Below are 18,030 nucleotides of genomic sequence, written 5' to 3'. Positions count from 1 at the left end.
TTGTTACTTAATATTCATTACTGTTATATTAATAGGCTTCTCTGGCCAGGCCCCAATAATGGATTTTAAGTTTATATGGTGCAATCACTCAACAAGGAGTTCTGCAATTGCTCTCTTCTCTTTGTTCACTCAGGTGGGGCCCACTGGGAAAATATAGGAGGGTTTGACTGTAGTTGATCAAAACCTAGGAAGCCTTTGAAAGCCTCCAGGAGAGGTAGAACCATTCTGAGGTTGAGATTAAGATATAGATTAATTACATGCAAATCCTCTAGAAGGGAGATATAGCTCAGGGTAACACCAGTTCCTCTGAAATTTAAACACAAGCTCTAAAGATAGGTTAATGCTATCATACATGTTTAAGTTTTGCTATCAACATTATAGATATTTGTTCTCATGCTCTGAAAAGTGTATTCTGAAAAGGCTTCACTTCAAGATTGTCCAAATGTTTAATTTAGATAAAAGTTTACCATGGCAGAAGAAACCCATTATCTCCAATAGCATTTCTTCAAATATTACTACGTCACAGAAAATCAAACGAGAAACTTTTGAATGTATTGAAAATTAGACATTTGACCTATGTAGGCATTTTTTTCCAGTGAAACTTTCCAATCAATATACTACTATGAAACTTTGCATTTCCCCAGGTCAGCATTTTCCAGCCAACTATTGTTTTACTGGGAAGTTTTCATATAGTCCTTTCATTTGCATTGAATATTCAGGGTCTAATGAAGAAAAATGAAAGCATTTTAATCGTGCATGTTCCAAAACCTAGAAAAGGATAAGAAATGAGGAAAATGGTCCATGTTTTCTGTTACTCTGGACTAGCATTATAATTCATTGATTTAAATAGATTTCAGCTGAGCTCTTTTGGTATCAGTTTGACAAGGGAAGAAATGGTTTGTTTGTGACCTCACTGTGGTTTGCTTTGGCTGACTCTCTAAGGTGATGAAATTATCTTCTTCACCTCTAAAAGTTGTCTAAGACTTGACGAGTGCTTGTGGCTGCCAGCAACAGAAGGTCAGACTTGCTGCACTCAGGTCTGTCATTTCTAAGAGGGTAGATAAGAGGAAAGAGCACCACACTCCCTCTCCTTATCAGCTGCCCAAAAGATGGGTGGCTATTGATAATGGCCATTTCTCATTTTTTTTCCCAAAGTAGGGAGAGTGGGGACTTTTGCAGTATCTTCTCCTCCATGAGAGCAGAGCCCTTCCAGGTATGCCTATGCTCCCCACAGTGTCTCACTGGGTGATGGCACTGTTGAGGAGGGCTTTTTCATCCCCTCATACCACTGTATTTTCACAACTTTCAGCTCCAGTCAGAAGAGCTAACTTTATTTAACATCTTGATGGCAGTCTTGGAAGGAAGCATCAAGTCAGACTTGCTGAGTGATGCTTCCTTAGCTCCATGAGCTAGATCTGTTCATGGATCATCCTCCTTCTTATTGCAGTAAGTTGCTCTGAGCAAAACATGGTGCTGGGGCAAAGTTAGTTTAAGCGGGTGCCCATCACTATCACTGGTGTTTGCTTTTACCAAAGTCATTTGACATCACATTGGAGAAAGATGGCTGAATGTTAAAGGCCATGGACACAAAGAGAATTTGGATGTCTTTGCTAGAAGCTACAGAGACCTGGTGATGTTTCATTGACTGCTGAGGACAGAGGCAGGGGACAAAGCATGGTGCATGCTCTACAGCTGAGCCTTCTTCCTGCATTCTCAGCTTAGAGAAATGGTTTGGTATGATGCAGGAAACTTTCATTGATTTTTATGCCAGAAAAGGAGGAACATGGAAGAATACTGTATAGCTGAACAAGCAGAAATAAAAAAAATACTGAATTCCTCTTTGGGATGTTCACAGAAAATTAGTTCAGTTTGCCTTTCTGGCATGATGTGAAACTTCACTCCAATTATTTAGGCTTCCCCCCATCAATGCCACCTCTCTTATTAGCCCCTCTTATCTCTGCTGCAGATTTTCTGTCTCTAGAGATACACAGGAAAAGCGCAGCAATAGCATTTTTTTCCTGTTATTGTTGCCTCTATTTTGTTGTATATAAATGTACAAGGATGTCTCTGATTGTTTATCAGTTTTAGTGCTCTGGGCAATGTTAGAATTCAAGCTATCAAACTATTAAGGGTCTGACTCTGCAGAATGTCTTCAAAGGGATGCGAAGATATTTCTGTGTTTTGTGACAGACTTGGATGGGTGTGGAGGACATTCATCCCTTCAGGCAGAGCTGAGGATCAGGCCCTAATTGGTGTTAAATTTAGGACAAACAGCCACCAGTGTTTAGCAAGGATATGTGTTTGCTGGAGAAGAAGGAGCCTCATGCTGTGTTGATTGATGCTGATTTCCATTCCATTATTTCAGGATGTGCACTACATGCTACCGAGAGGCCAATTATCAAAGGTTGTTTAAAAGACACATCTCTGAGTGCAGGGATTCATCATTAATTCAGGGGGTTATGTTTCTGCTTTTCCTGAGTTCTCTGTTCCACCCACAACAGAAGCACTTGTTTTACGTGTATTTCTGAGTTTCCACCTTTGGATATCGTCATCAGCTTCCTGTGGAACTTGGTTCAGTGCTTCCCATAGGACAACACTGCATTTGGGAGTGTTCCATCCTCTGAAATATCATGGGTCCCTAAATCTCAAACCTGGGAACAGGAGTAGCAGCAAAAAGACAGTCCATGATAATAGCTTTCAAAGTAATAGCTTATACTGTACGTGATGCTCTCAGAGAAAATATAGGAAGTACAAACCTTTAGTTCCTTTCAAAAGGAATTAAATCAATCACCACAGAATTATAAATAATTCTTATTGTCCCATTCCCCCACCATCACGTAGAAGGGGGGGGGGGGGGAAAGGGGGGAGGAAGCAACCCCCAAAGATAACAGAATAACAGAAACACTACAATAAAGAAGAACAACAAAACATCACCCCCAACGAAATGGCCACAACAAACAAGAAAAAAAGTGTGTGGAAGAGGTGTGGACCAGCCTTTTGCCAGGGATGAGTCACGCCAGCTATGAAGGCAAGTGGAATGCCAAATTTGCCAGTAAATAACTGGTATTGCTTTACTGAGGGCTACAGCTGCTGCTTGGAGGGGTGTGAGGAGGGGGATTATGCCACCAGCATTGACCTGTGCCAGCTAGATTAGATCAGGATGTCTCATTCTTCCACCCTCACTGCGTTCCCCAAGCTCATCAAGACCTGATTAAAACTTAGCATTTATCCAGGTCTCTGCACATGCTACCTAATTAATAGTCACAACACCATGGTGGGGAAGATGAAAGCGATATTATTATCTTAATTTTACACATGGGGGCATAGAAGTAGAGGGGGATGCTGAGCTAGTATTAAAGTGCCAAGCTCCCACACTCAGAGTCTGCCCCAGCTGCCTTCTTTAATACACAGTCTGGATGTATGAATATAATGAGCTCTCCGTTGGGTTTTCAAGATGCTGACCTTGCTGTGAGCCTCGGTTGCAGTCCACAAATGTGAAAGTGTTCACTCAATCTGAGAATGACTCTTTCCACATTTCTGTCTATCCCTAGTGCACCTGGTTTCATTCCATTCAGGTGGCTTCATTATGTTTTTAAATGCAATGCCATCAATGTCTGGTCAAAATCCATTCAGATTGCTTCTGGGAAAGTCCCTGGTTCTGATTTAAATCTACAGGGAAGACTCTGGTGATATGGAAGATAAATTAAATTGCTCAAAGTAATTTCTTTTAAAGGTACTTCCTATAAAATTGAGAGAGAGGGATTTTTAAATCTATTTAATAAAATAGCATTAGAAAAAAAATTGTTCTGTTCTACCCTGCAAGATTATCTGAAGCAAACTGTAAAAAATAACACATTTTCTAATAAATTTACCTATTAAATGAATTTGCTCTGTATCAATCTCTCTTTGCTATTGTCACTGGTCACTCTGAATAGGATTTGCCCTGTGCCTTTTTACAGTCAGTGGACAGACATTTTCAGAGCAGAAATCATTTCATCCAAAAATAAGTCAGGTGAATTGTGTCTTAAAGAGAGTGCTATTTTCCTCTGAGAACCAGAAGTGAGCAACGGGAAACTAGTTCAGGTAGAGCAGTCTACATTACATTCTACAGATGTTGAAAACCAGATGAGATGAAACCTGCTCTTTATTCTCATTTTTTCCCTGCATTGAACTGTGTTGCAGATTTCCTGTGAAATGTAAGAGGTTGATTCAGTTAGCGTCAACCCTTCTGTGGGCTCTTCATCAAGTCCATAGGATCTCTCCCTGAAAACTCATCACATATGTTAAGTTTCAGCATTCTTCTTGCTTTAAAGGATCTGCTCTCATGCAGAAATATTCCCAGGATGAGTTTTCTCTTTCCAAATTAAATTACCGTATTGTGAGTTTGTAAATTTCTGAGATATCCTTGGGGGTCACAGTTCCCACAGCATGGGGATGTCATCTTTGTAACAGCACTGCTGTGAAGTTTGGGGTAGCTAATGGTCACATCCCACGGCCACCAAGAGACTGCAGGCTCACCTGGACTTCCTGAGTCTCTAGCAATCTTCTCATACTCAAATAAGTAAGTATCCTCTAAACACAGAAAGTTCAGAGGGCATTGCCATAATAGGTCTCCAGGGCTTTACAATGCAGTTTTATTTCCTTGCTAAATATAGCTGCCTGGTTCTTATTTGCCCAAGGGAACTAACATATTATTTAAAGGCTATTTTCTTTTTTGCTTTGCTAGGGAGACTGTGTGTGTGTATGTGAGTGTGTGTTTGTGTGTATACAGTATACAGAGAAATTTTGGTGGCTATTTGCCAAAGCAGATAATAACGTTGCAGCTTTAGTGTCTGTTTATTTCTCCCCTTTCTTGTCCAGCCCCGTCTCTCACCTCCCTATTGATTTAGTTCAGCCAGTAAAGTTTTACAGCCCACATTTAAGGAGGCCGCTGCTTGAAATCCATGAGGGGCTGCTAATCAGAACTAACTGCAAGCATCAGATGCAGCAGGCATCTCTGTCCTGGCCTATTGGCTTAAGAGAGCATGAAGGGCTAATTTCATGGCTGATAAAGCTTTCTGTCAAGGAGGCCTCCCAAACAAATGAACATTGACTTTTCTTTACAAGGGATATAAAAATGGTCTTTTATCATGACTGCCTGCTTTTGTAAGGTAAGAAGTCGCATCCCTGCTGGGCTACCACTAGCCACCTGGGACTATTTGACAGCCTACTGAGTTGCCCAGGCAAAATTTCCAAAAGGACTTCAGAACCTAATTCCAGTTTAGCACTCACTATGCCTTGGACTTTCTGGGTATTTTTAGTTTTTGATTCAGAGGTGACATAAACCAGTGTCAGATAAGGCTTTGTGACAATTCCCTTGTCATTTCCTAGGAAGTCCAAAGCCTTTTACCATCTAAATAGGAACTCTGGGCATCTAAATGCTTTTCAGAATCTGGATCTTTATTGCTTCTCTTCTTTTGGTTAGCCAGTTTAATTCCTTCCTCCTGCTTTCATCTCACCAATCTCATGCTATCACCTATATACTCTGAGCACAACTCTTCTGTTTCCCTGCTCTGCCAGGAAGATGGGCTTTGACTTCTGCTGGAAAGGAACACCCACCTTCCTGCTTATCTGAAGAAAATAATATTATAGGTTTGAGAGCCTTTCTGTGAGAGGGAATGATGCCAACTTGATATCATTCACGTGTACTTCTTTCATCCATTAAGTCTTCACCAATGGAAACCGATGCTGTTTCTTACAAGTATCATGTAGCAAGTAGTTAAGTGTGTGGTTAAAGAGTGATGCTTTCAAGAAAATCATTTACTTGCATAAAATCAAACAAGTGCTAGGATGCTTCATAGAATGTGGTCTACAAAGCTTTCGAACATGGTATCATTTTTCTTTCATTCTTTCATGTTTTGATGAAATGTGATTTCAACCAGCAATACAGACATCTCAAGGACACACTCCTTGCTTTTAATAGTAAGCTCTGTGTTTCTCTTTAAGTTCCTGAAAGAGAAATGTCTCCTCCAAATCTTATCCTGATCTCTGCTAATCTTAAATCCATCGTTCTTTTATGAGTAAAGATCCTCTTAGGGCTAATTTGCACTACAAAGGTTATACTGCAAAAGATATTTTGGCTAGGGCCCCTAGCAGAGGTCTGATTTATTCTGGCAACAGGACTTTTGCATTTGTAGATAAATTACTCATTTGAACAACAGACTCTTTTCCATCAAAATGTTCATTTTGCCAGTGTAACTTCATTTACACAGAGGGTTTTTTTCCACCAGAATGATGTCTATGCATGTAGCAATTTTCTTTGTCCTGCAATTTGTCAGCATATCTGAATGCTATATAATATAGACTTGGCTTTCAGCTTAGGCTGTTGAATGATTCTGTGAGCCAGTAGTAAAACAGTTTAAGTCTTTCACTACAAATCCACAGGGCTCACTCTGGTCTTGTAGTTAAAGCAGTCTCCCTGGTAGATCCAGCTGCACACCAACTAGTTCAGGAATAGGAATCAAAGGCACTGGATGTGACGCAGACTCTATATAATTGGTATTAGAAACTGGTGTGCTGTGTCTTCACCCTGCCAACCTCTGAGTCACCTGGCTCCAAGTGAAGCTTGCGTTTAATTGCCTACCAAGCTATTTTTCTTGCCATGCTTCTTGAATGACAAACTTAGATTGGGATTTTTTTCCCCATCTCTGTCTGCATATTGGTAGTGGTTTATGTATACCTGTTCCTTAACAGAGACTAAGAAAAATTCATGTCATAGAGGCAGACAGCACTCGCAGGACTAGATGTGGACTTTGCCAAGACCTTTGTGATGTTGTGGAAGTACAGGCAGAAATTTATTTAAAATATTAAATCTATGACAGTTTTTAGAATGTTATCTATATATAAATGAAAAACTGTGTGCCAAAACAAACTTGGATTTCTACTACATTACATGCTATTGTTGTTGATGAGGGATACAGTCACAGGTAGTAATTATAGTTAATGCTGACAAACAACATTTACTTCAGGCAGAATTTTGCTCTGGGGTTTTAACTGTTTGCCTCTTGGGCTGTCTGAAGACATTGCTTATTGGTTTCTTGCGCTGTAGCAGAACTCCCTTTTCTTTGTGGTAAACATTTGCTCTCCAGTTAAATTAACAAACTTCATACTTAAATAGACACACCATTTTTAGTCAAACAACATTATTTTTTTTTGTGGGCTGTTTACTGCCCCCCTTGCTTTATGTTATGGCTGAGATTTCAAGGTAGCCCTGCAGCTGGAGCAGATCAACATAGCTCCACTGAAACAAATGAGTCTTTGGAGGACAATCAGTGGTTGTAATGTGTCTGCAAAACCACAGTGACTCTTTTAAGAATGTCAAATAGAGATACTGGTTCTTTGCAGACATGACCTGCAGAATGGACAGTTTTCATACATAGATTTTGCATTTCCATCTTAACAACTGAGTTCAAATATATTTCCAAGTTTCCCCTCCTGTCATCAAATTTATGACTTTTTTTTTTTTTTTTTTTTTTTTTTTTTTTTTTTTCCCCTTAAACCTTTGCAAAATCACAAAACTGGTTGAAAATTAAAATGCTTTATGGTAAGAAGACAGATATGATTATGAACATGAACACACGATCCCCCAAGGAAGCCCCAGTTTCCCCTTTCATCATGATTAAAGAATGCTACATATGAGAATATTTATGGAAGAGTTTATGTCATTGTATATTGCTTATGATTATGTAGTATACATTTACATTCTCTGGAGAAATACACGGTCTCTTTTTTGCTTCTTCACTTTCAGCTCTATTGTGTTTCCTGTAATACGTTATTGCAGGATGACTCTTAGGGCTTGCTTTGAAGAAAGAATACCTGGGAGGTAGGGCTAACATATTGCTTTGGGAAAACTAAATCAAAACAAAAAAAAAACCAACAAACTACCTCTGACTTTTAAAAAGCTGAGAGGGAAAGAAAGAGGAAGATTAATTAGTTTAAACTGATAATTTTTCTTTTTTTTCTGTCCTTCAAAGATGTACTCTGTGAGTTGGTGGCTGTACAGTTTTCATAGTCTTACTTTATAGATTTTGTTTTCTCACTTGAATATTATTTTGTGAGTACTGCAATCACTCCTATATCTGTTTCTTTGTTCTGGAAATGAAGCTGGAATCTGGAGATAATGTAGGATTTGCAGCATGTTCCATCCTAGGCTCATGAATGTGTTGGAGAGGAAAAGTGAGTGTCTTTATTTTGGCTGGGATAGAGTTAATTTTCTTCCTAGTATTTGGCATGGTGGTGTGTTTTGGATTTAGGATGAGAAAATGCTGATAACACATTGATGTTCTACCTGTTGAAGAGCAGTGCTTTCACTGAGTCGAGGTCTGTTCACCTTCTCATGCTGTCCTGCCAGCAAGAAGGCTGGGGGTGCACAAGAAGCTGGGAGAGGACAGAGACAGGATAGGTGACCCAAGCTGACCATGTGGCATTATGCTGAACAATTAAACATGCAGGTGGGGGATGGCTGGGCATCAGTCAGCATGTAGTGAGTAACTGCTTTGTTCATCACTAGTTTTATTTATTTTATATTACTATTATTATCAATATTATTATTTTCCCTTCCTTTTATGTCCTATTAAACTGACTTTATCTCAGCTTGGGTTTTATTTATTTTTTAATTATTTTTAATTATTATTCTCTCCCCAGTCCCAAAATGGTGGTGGGGAGTAAGTGAACTGCTGTCTGGTGCTTAGCTGCCTGCCAGGTTAAACCAGAATAGTGTGATAGCTCCCATGGCTTCCAAGACATACACTTGCCTAGGAGGGATATCATGTTATGGTGTGTCAATTCAAGAGAGTCACAAGTCATTTAGACCACCTGGGCTGGAGGTTGGCCAGACACTGGATCCCAGAGCAGGCAACAGAGAGGTTGGCACAACCTGTCAGGCACCAAAAAGCACCATCTGATACAGCACCAAGTGGGAGCTGTAAGTTGGCAGCCTAAGCAAAGGGAAATTTGATTCATTCATCACTTCCTCAATGCAAGTGCCTGAGAGTCTCTAAAGTGCTGTGAAAGGTGGTGATGTGGTGTGAACATGATCCTTGCTCCTGGAAGCTGCTGCTACTCCAGACTGCATTGGCTCCAAAAAACCAATTGACAGAGCAATGCCTTATTGCACCTCCACAGCATCTAATTTCAGCTGAGACTTCAGCTTAAATATCCACATGCTTAAGTACCTTGATTGACTACGGCTTAAAGGCATTTGCTTAAACTTAAGAGTAGGTTCATTGATGTTTTCTGTGTATGCTGAAAGACAGACATGAGCTTTATTCTCCAGAGAAAAATACACAAATCAAATAAATCCTTACTCTTTGGATGTTACACTCCTGCATGGTGAAGGCTTTAGGAGCCACTAGCTGCACAAGAGTCTTGCCAGGACCTGTCAAGGAGGGACTGCAATGCAAATGTAAGGATAAACTGCTCAGTGTTTCTCCCAGCCTTGATCAAAAGGCAGCAAATACTGTGTCCAGTGTTTCCAGAAGGCAGATGAATTTTCCTGATGTACACCACTGATTTTGGTTCACCAGTACAGCATTTTGTTCAACAAGGAAGAAAAGACTAAGACCAGAGTTGGATTTCTTGACAACGGTCATCTGCCATAAGCCAAAGTTAAAAATGTGCTTTCCTGGGTAATATGTGGTCTCCTCTTGGCAATCATGGTCACTTTTATGCTTTGAGCTTTTCCCATTTTCCACCTTGGTGATTTACCCCTTTCCCAATGAAATTGCTTTTTAGCTGACTGTGGCAGCTTTTGCAATTTACCCGTGCAGTTTAGAGGTCAGCAGCAAAGAGGAATGATCCTCAACAGCATCTCAAGGTCCTCTCCAAGGGACAAATGCAAAGCAATCTATGTCCAGAATGTTCTCAGTAATGTATGTGAAGTGCAAATATGTTCAGTCCTGTCTATATTCAATTCCCCTTCTGAGAATTCTCAGCTTTTACATTGTTCATGGTGTGATTGTATAAAAGGAAACAGCTTGATAATACTTTCAGGTTTGTATTGCAGCACACAACAGTGGCCAGACAGGTGCACACTAACAAGAATATTTTATTCCTTTTCTTCCAACTGCTGGGATACCCTGAGTAGGCTATGGGTGAATTGTTTAAATACAAAAGTACAAATTTTGCTTTTTAAAAAAATTAGTAAAGCCTAGAATGCATTACTGGCCTATTTGTCATCCTGGCATGGAAAGCATTTTCCATCTCTTCTCCTGAAGCTGTTCCACTTAGTATAAATAATGAAATGTTCAGTAAGCCACAGAAAGAGACTGACTTTGTAGCCTGGGGGGCTCCACTGAGTAAGAGACAGCCCAGGTGATAAGGTTTATCATAGATGTATTTGCTATTCTGGGCATGATCTGAGAAAATTGCCATGAAGTATTTTGGCTTTGATCCAGTCTGTTTTTTGCAACAGAAAAAAAAAAGAAATATCATGGCAAAATTTTCATCAACTCTGTTATAGGCATGCAATACATGTAACAGTTCATAAGGAAAATGGGAATTAGAAGAACGGTGGTAGTGCTGCGATTGTTACCACCTTGCATATCATACCTGTCACTGAGCTGGACATTTCTAGATCAAAAAATTTAGTCTGAATTGTAACAGACTCAAGTGTTTGTGAATTAGAAGTGGCTACAGGACCCTCAAGCTTATTTGTGCTAGAGCAGCTTACACCACTAACAACTAAAAAGTGAAACTGCATATAAACAAAAACTGAGACAGACTGATTTTCTGCTACTCTTCTGAATGTCAGGAAGTACAAAATATAAACCAACAAAAAGGAGGAAAATTGCTTATTCAAAATATTTTATATAAATAATACATAAAGATTACTTTTTTACATTTTTACTGCCAATTAAAGTGTTTTTTTTTTTGTTTTGTTTTTTTTTATAAAGTGCAAAATGTCTACAAAATAAAAAATGTATTATAATATACCAGAATTACCCTGTGCCTAAAACTGCATAACTTACATAAGCATCATGGCCTTCAGAGATGTTAGGCAGACCAATATCTAGCCCTGTATTTTCAATTGTAATAAATATTAAATTAATGTGGGATCAGGGATTCTGGAATAAAAGAGAGACAGGTCAAGAGTTTTCTATTAGTCTGGGTTTAATGAGAAATGCATCATATCTCCCCAGTGAAGTCATTTGCACTTTCTTTGCAATTATCATTATGGCTAATCAACAGCAAATGCTCACATCCACCACCTTCCAAAAGGAGTGGGGAGGAAGGCAGATGTAAATTTTTAATACCTTGTTTGCCTTAAGTCCACATGGGAACCATGAATAATGGATGGTAATGGTGGTTAACCCTGAGGACATCAAAAGGGATCTTTGCATTTTATCCATTCCCCATTTCTGCCCTACAGCAGCTCTCCTTTGCACACAAGGTGGCTTTTAGGGGCACCAAGCCCTGATGAGATATGTTACTACCTATTAAGAACGTCAATTGACAGCTGCTCTCTAAATAGAGGCTTCTGGAAAATACTGTGGCTCAAAAGTCATCTCCAGCTGCTTGTCATGGAGGCTGGAGGCTGCTGTCCCTCAGATTTGCAACATGAGCTGCTTGGTAGAAGCCTGTCACCCCATTCAACTGCGATCAAGCAGATTAGTTGAATGTGTGTCTGTATCATGTCCTGGCTGACTCCAGTCACTGTAACCGAAACAAGTAAGTGATTGATAGCACAGGCTGCTCAGCTGGCTGTTAACTTTCTTCATGGGGATGGCCACCAGGAGGTGGCTTGGGGCCAGACATTTCTCTCAGTTGGACAAATACACATGAATAAATACCTTGTCCAGTGTTTAGTGAAGCCAGCTGAACTCATAGATTATATTTGCACAAAAAATAAAATGAGAAAGGATGTGTTCTCTGACCCTATGGGCAAAAAATCAAACCTTCTCCCTCAATCTTCCCCAGTCCCCACTCCCAGATTGTTCACAGTGCTTTACAGGCACAGCACTCTGTTTCAGGATGTTTCCTGAGCTTCAGGAAGAGCTTGCTGGCACAGGCAAGAACAGTGGAAGAGAATATAGTAAAAATAAATCAAAATGGGCGATCATGAGTCCTGCTCAATCTGCTGCAATTGGTCAACAGAATGTTGCTGATGTAAGTTGTCTGTAGTCTCTATCAGAGAATAACTGGCAGGACTTGGCTACCAGTCCTACATTTTGTTTGTTTGATTGTTTATTTCTGAAAATTGTGGGGTGTCCTGGAAATGAAAAGGAACTCCCAGAGTTTGAGACTAGTGCTAAGACAAATTTGTCCCTTCTACTAACACAAGCTGCTGAGCTGTGGTCCTGTGATAACCTCATGGTCTGGGAGACAGAAAGGCTGGGATACTGCCTGCTTCAGATTGATTTCTTAACTGAAATTGAGGACTGTGTGCTGAGGGGCTGAGGAACTCTGTATGGCTCAGCTGGCTCAGAAAGATGTCTGATTACTATGACATTTTGTTTTTGGTAGAAGTGTTGAATATATCTATTAAAAAGGTTGTATCCTGGTCCTGAAACTACATGATTGTGTTTGCCTATTTCCTGTTCTTAATGCTTTTCAGTAGCACAGGCAAGAGGCTTGGAGGAATCTGTCTCTCCACCTGCAAAGCAATCCTTCTCTGAGCAACTTGATACATTGGTTAGCCTCCTACACAAGTGAGCAGAGATGGAAAATCCTATAATCCATCAAGTCTGTAAAGCTGGACGTCAGTGTATTTTTTCAAAAAGCTTGTGCACTGTCTAAACTACACCATGGTGGGAAATAAAAATAATCAGGAGCTGTTGAATACACAAGGAATTACCTGGATCTCTGCTGGAAGCTTGGAGGATATAGATGTTTAACTCCACATGGCTAACAAGGTTTCTCAGCTCCTTGTCAGTGTGGCACAACAAAAGAAGGGTTCAGAAGGCAAGTGGTCAGATGGGCATATTGACATTTTGGGGAGAGGTACAGCTGCTGTACCTTCTGATCCCTCTCCTGGATGAATGCCAGCTTGTGCCTGCATTGTGTGTTGTATTTCAACAACGTGACATTTGGGACAGATTAGGTGAAAAAAGTTCCTCCAAACTCTGGATTTATAGAGTACTTATTTTCTTCACTGCAGAGGATCTGCAGGCCCATGCAGCATCAATCAGCCAAACATGGTGTAGATGAAATTGTGAGGTAGATTCACGTCTGATGAGGTGTCTCCAACTGTTGGGAACATTGGGAGCAATGAACACTGGAAAATGGAAGGTAAACCTCACGGCCAATGTTTGTTCTTCTGTTTGGGGACATGGGAAGCAAGACCTTCACCACTGGTGTTTGCTCCCAGGAAGTTTTGATGCATGGGTACCTCGTGAGTGGGATAACCCCACTCAATTTTAACTCTTCTGGCCTTTGAAAGCTCCCTAAGAGTGACATCTTATATGCCAACTCTCTGTGTAGCTTTTGCTCTCTGGAAAATTGTCAGGGTCTGCTGTTACTGACATGTACATTGGCACCAATGGAAATTTTACCCACCACTCTGCAAAAGTTCAGTGCTTTGAACTGAGGACAGGAATGGAGAGGCTTACTCTGAAGGATCCAGCAGGATAAATTTCGTTCTTGCATCCCACAAACCAGCTAAACAACAGCCCAACAGCCTGGTGAGGTGGGCAGATGAAGATAGAGAGAACATGACAAACTGAATCACATTGCATCCTTGTTCTGTACTCTAACTCCAAGCTGTCTTGAATATTTTTTTTCCTTCTGTTGCCTGGTATTGTGAGTTTGTTTTTGTTTGTTTGTTTGTTTGTTTTTAACTAGAAAGTTACTGAGATAGAGCACAACAATAATTTTCCTTTTGTGTGTGTGTGTATTTTTCCCCCCTGCAGGGCTTTCTGCCAAGCTAGGAAGGGTGACAAATCCATATACACATAGCATAGCCAGCCAGGGAAAAGGATGTGGAATCAGGAATGTTTGTTCAACCTAAAGTCCTGGATGCAGAAGTTCAAGTTTCCAAGGCTAATCAGGGAGAAACACATTTCTCCTGCGTGAGACTGAGACCCTGGTCTGAAACCACTTGCTGAGATGGCTCCATTTCAAATCCCTCCCTATGGGACAGCACTGTTTGCTGCTGAGACCTGCCCCCAGATGGTGATGTAGGCACAGGGAGACAGGGATGGGTGTGGGGTTCCACTAGTGCCTACAGGGAGACTATTATTTCCTTTTCTGTTACTGAAAAAATAATCCTGTCTGCCAGAGTGATGGCAAAGGTTTACAGAAAGGCCACCGGATGGTGGATGGGGGAAAACGAGCTGTGAGACCAACTTCGCCTGTTAGCACAAGTCTCATTTAATCGGTTTTGACCTGCTTTGAATTTGGGTCTCCATCAGAGGAGCTGCTGGGAAGAAAGCAGTCATCAGTGAGCAAAATTCCTGTCATTATCTAGAGCATTTACTGGCTTGGGTGACAGGTGAGGAAACAAAGCCTCCTTGCAGATGACAGCCTCCTCCTTCACACATGGTCTGAAAAAAGAGGAGAGCTTTGCACTTCTTTTCTGTGCCCACCAGAAGCTCTGTTGTGCTAGGGACTGTACAAACTGACCAGGAGACAGGCATAGATTTGCTGAGGGGCAGGAAGAGAGGTTTTCTTTACTCATGCATACCAGCGTGATTGCTGCAACTCACCAGCATGGGCAAAAGGGATAATTTCACCTTGCAGCTGCACCAAGGTCTGAGAGAAAACTGCAGAGATTACTTGCTGGTAGAAAAAACAGCAGATTGGAGAGTAAAGAAATGTCAAAGGAAACACTGTGACTAATTCAGTATCCTCCACAGCTCTGTGACAATAAACCTTTCTTCCGCTCCATTTTAATATCACCATAATTGGCACTTTCTTTCTAGTGACCTTTTTTTTTTTTCCTTTTTTTTTTTTTTCTTTTCTTTATTTTTTTGGTTGTTTTGTTTTGTTTTGTTTTTCTTTATCTCCCATGTGTGCAAGGAGATAAGAGATACTCCCTCTCTTTCTTTGAGGACTCAGTTTCATCTTGGCTTTATTTGGTGTCAGGCAAATGATCTTTTGCACATACTGATCAAGTAGCCTGCAGCTATCTGGGCTGTAGCTGTGTGCTGAGCTAGGTGGATCAGCAGAGTGCTGAGGGCTGTGATGCAGATGGGCTCATAAAGTCCCCAGGAGCCTATATGCACAAGTAGAAGGGATGTTGGATGGAGCAAAAACCTGCTGTTTTGCTGTTATACCCTGCTTGTGGCCACTTGTTGCAGAGGCTTTGCAATGGCCAGAAATTGCTAACAAGTACATACACATTCTGTTGCTTTTCCCTCTCTTCTCTCTCTGCCATACAATTGTGCTTTGCCCATCTGCTTTAAACTCCTGAGACTTACCATATTTCTGAGAAATTCAGGTCAAACAGTCCCAGCTGAGAATACGCCACTCAGAGTCAACTTCTAGTCCAGGCAAACGTGACACTTACACTGCAAAATGTGATGCTGCAGGAGCCTAATATATGGAAGAGGAAAGGGTAAAGTCTGGGAACAAGGAGAGAGAGATGGGGCCCAAAGAGAGTGTTGTTATGAGCATCCTTCAATATCCTACAAATGTTTTGGAGGCATGCCCAGAAAAGGTCAGGAAATTCCTGACTTTCATAAAATCAGCAGGGATCTTGCTATGTGTTTTAACAGTTTTAGGACAGATGTTAAACTGTAAGGTTTAGGACCAGCTGGAGGGAGGATTTGCTTTGGACTGATCTGCTGACTTGAGAGTTAGAGGTTGGCTTGGAGATGTTGTCCAGGATATATGTAGAGCTCACTTGGCACTATTAAAAGAAACTATTAAAAAAAATCCCAAACAAACAAACAAACAAAAATTGGTAAAACAATAAAAAATAATAACACAAGGGAAGAATACAAGTTATCTGTAAAAGCCCAGTGACCTTCAAGGGCTGTCTTATCTCAGAGATCATATCCACGAGAGTCAGGCATTCACCCAAGGAGCCACCAAAAGGCCACTTTTAACCTGTCCATTTCACCTCTATAACTGTTCAGCCACCTTGGATTTAAGTTAGATGTTTTCTTTCTTGTCCCTCCGTCTCTGGTGGACATAACTGCCAGACATGGGGTTGGCTTTCCTCCCTTTGCAGAAAAGTCTTGCTGGAAGTTATCTTCTTTAATGGAAAGCTAACTTTGTCTCCAGAGTGTCTATAACCACATGGAGAACAGACTGCAACTTATGGCAAGATGCCTGAGTTAGTTTTAAACTAACTATTGGGGGCTGCAGTAAACTCATACAAATTACAAATTCTAGGTAAGGATTTATCAGGTCTTTTTTTCATTATCCTCTCTTAAGTGGATTAGACCACGTTAGCAGAAAGAGAGCAGACATGGAATGAGTGTTAAAACCATGCCATATCTGAATATATTTGTCAAGTTATTATACACACAGCAATAAAAGGCAGCAGGATTCCAGTAATAGTAAACTTAATGTGTTGTTAGTTTCAAGCAATTGTACATCTTTTCTCTGCAGAAGAATTGTTTGCTACACAAGCACATTATATTTAGGAATAAATAAAAACATACTCTAAATCATGGCATTACTGTGGCTTCGTTTCCATCTCCTGGGACCGTACAAATCCAGTGAACTGATACTAGATGAATTTTGCTGCAATGGGACACTGTATGCAGTCTGTAAGCATCTGTAAGCCTTTCACAATACATTAAATTTAGTTAACAAATACATATGCCTACAGTACCATGGGACTTTCTCTCCAGGAAGACTGAATTTCTTGCCAGCTTTCTACTGCAAACTCCATGTTTTCTTCCCTGTTTCAGGAGACATGCTTAAAACAAATCATGGTGATCTCCTGTCTAAAGAAAAGACTCAGGTTGAGCAGAAGATCACTTGCCAAAACTTGAAGTTGTATTCAGTCTGCTATTTCTGAAATGTGAATCCTTGGAATAAAATAAAGATGAAAGCTGAAAAGAATGGTACTAATATTATGGTTTGGGACCATCTTCCATACCTTCATGCCTGGTCCCCAAAGCAATTTGTAGTAGAAACTCCATGTGAAGTTCATAACGAGATGCACTAGGATAAATAGGAAAGGAATACACTTTGCTAATCAGTACATGGGCTTATTGTCCTAGCAACAAAAGGAGCATTTGACAAGTTGCTTTTCAGTGATCTCCATCCCCGAAAGGACTCATCAAGGAGTATGAGAGATGTGTAAACAACTCAAATAACAATTTAAATCTTTCTTTTTACTAAAAATAAAAATAAAATTCTGGACTTTTTCCATAATGGAAATTGCCTTTAAAATATTACCATATTGCTATGAATGACAAAATTGTGAGTTTCAAAAATAAATAGGTAATATCACAGCTTGTCTGTAACCTTACAAGCTGTGTTGCTGCCTGATGCCTCCCCAGCTTCCACAGAACAGCTCCTAAGTCAGTTATGCTCCTGGTAGCGTGTGTGCACCTTTTCTGGGAGCTGCCACGTTTTTGGAAATTTGGACACTTTTTTTACGTATTAACTTCGAGCATGAATTTCCTGTGGCTCTGATGGATACTTTCAGAAATAAGCCCATTCTCCTTACTGTTTAACTACAAGGAAAGGAGGAAAAGGCCTGAAAAATATGACAGATTTTCTCAACGTGAATTGAGTTCTCAACCCGAGTTTCATTATATGCCTGTGTAGTTTTCATCTTTCCTCTCCTTAGACTCATAGCCTGGAGCTAGCAGCTTCTTGAATGTTTATAAAGACTTGTTTCCCTTATAGATGTATGTTTATTATGAGGAAACATAAGGAAAGGACTGGATGTCAGTGAATGAATAGTAAGAAACTTTTAAAAAGAGAAATAAAACTGAAATAATATACCTTTCTACTTCTGGGACTATTTAGTAGACATCTGTCTTTAAAGAAATCTATAAAATTTTAACCCAGATCATCACTGAATATCTTTAAAGCCTAAGTTCTGCCATATAATTCCTGCTTGTTCTAGGGCACATAGTTTAGCAATAG

This window comes from Aythya marila (assembly GCF_965140915.1).
Source record: "Aythya marila genome assembly, chromosome: 6".
NCBI classification, from domain to species: Eukaryota; Metazoa; Chordata; class Aves; order Anseriformes; family Anatidae; genus Aythya; species Aythya marila.
The sequence above is the reverse complement of the archived record's forward strand: the minus strand, read 5'-3'. Positions refer to the sequence as shown.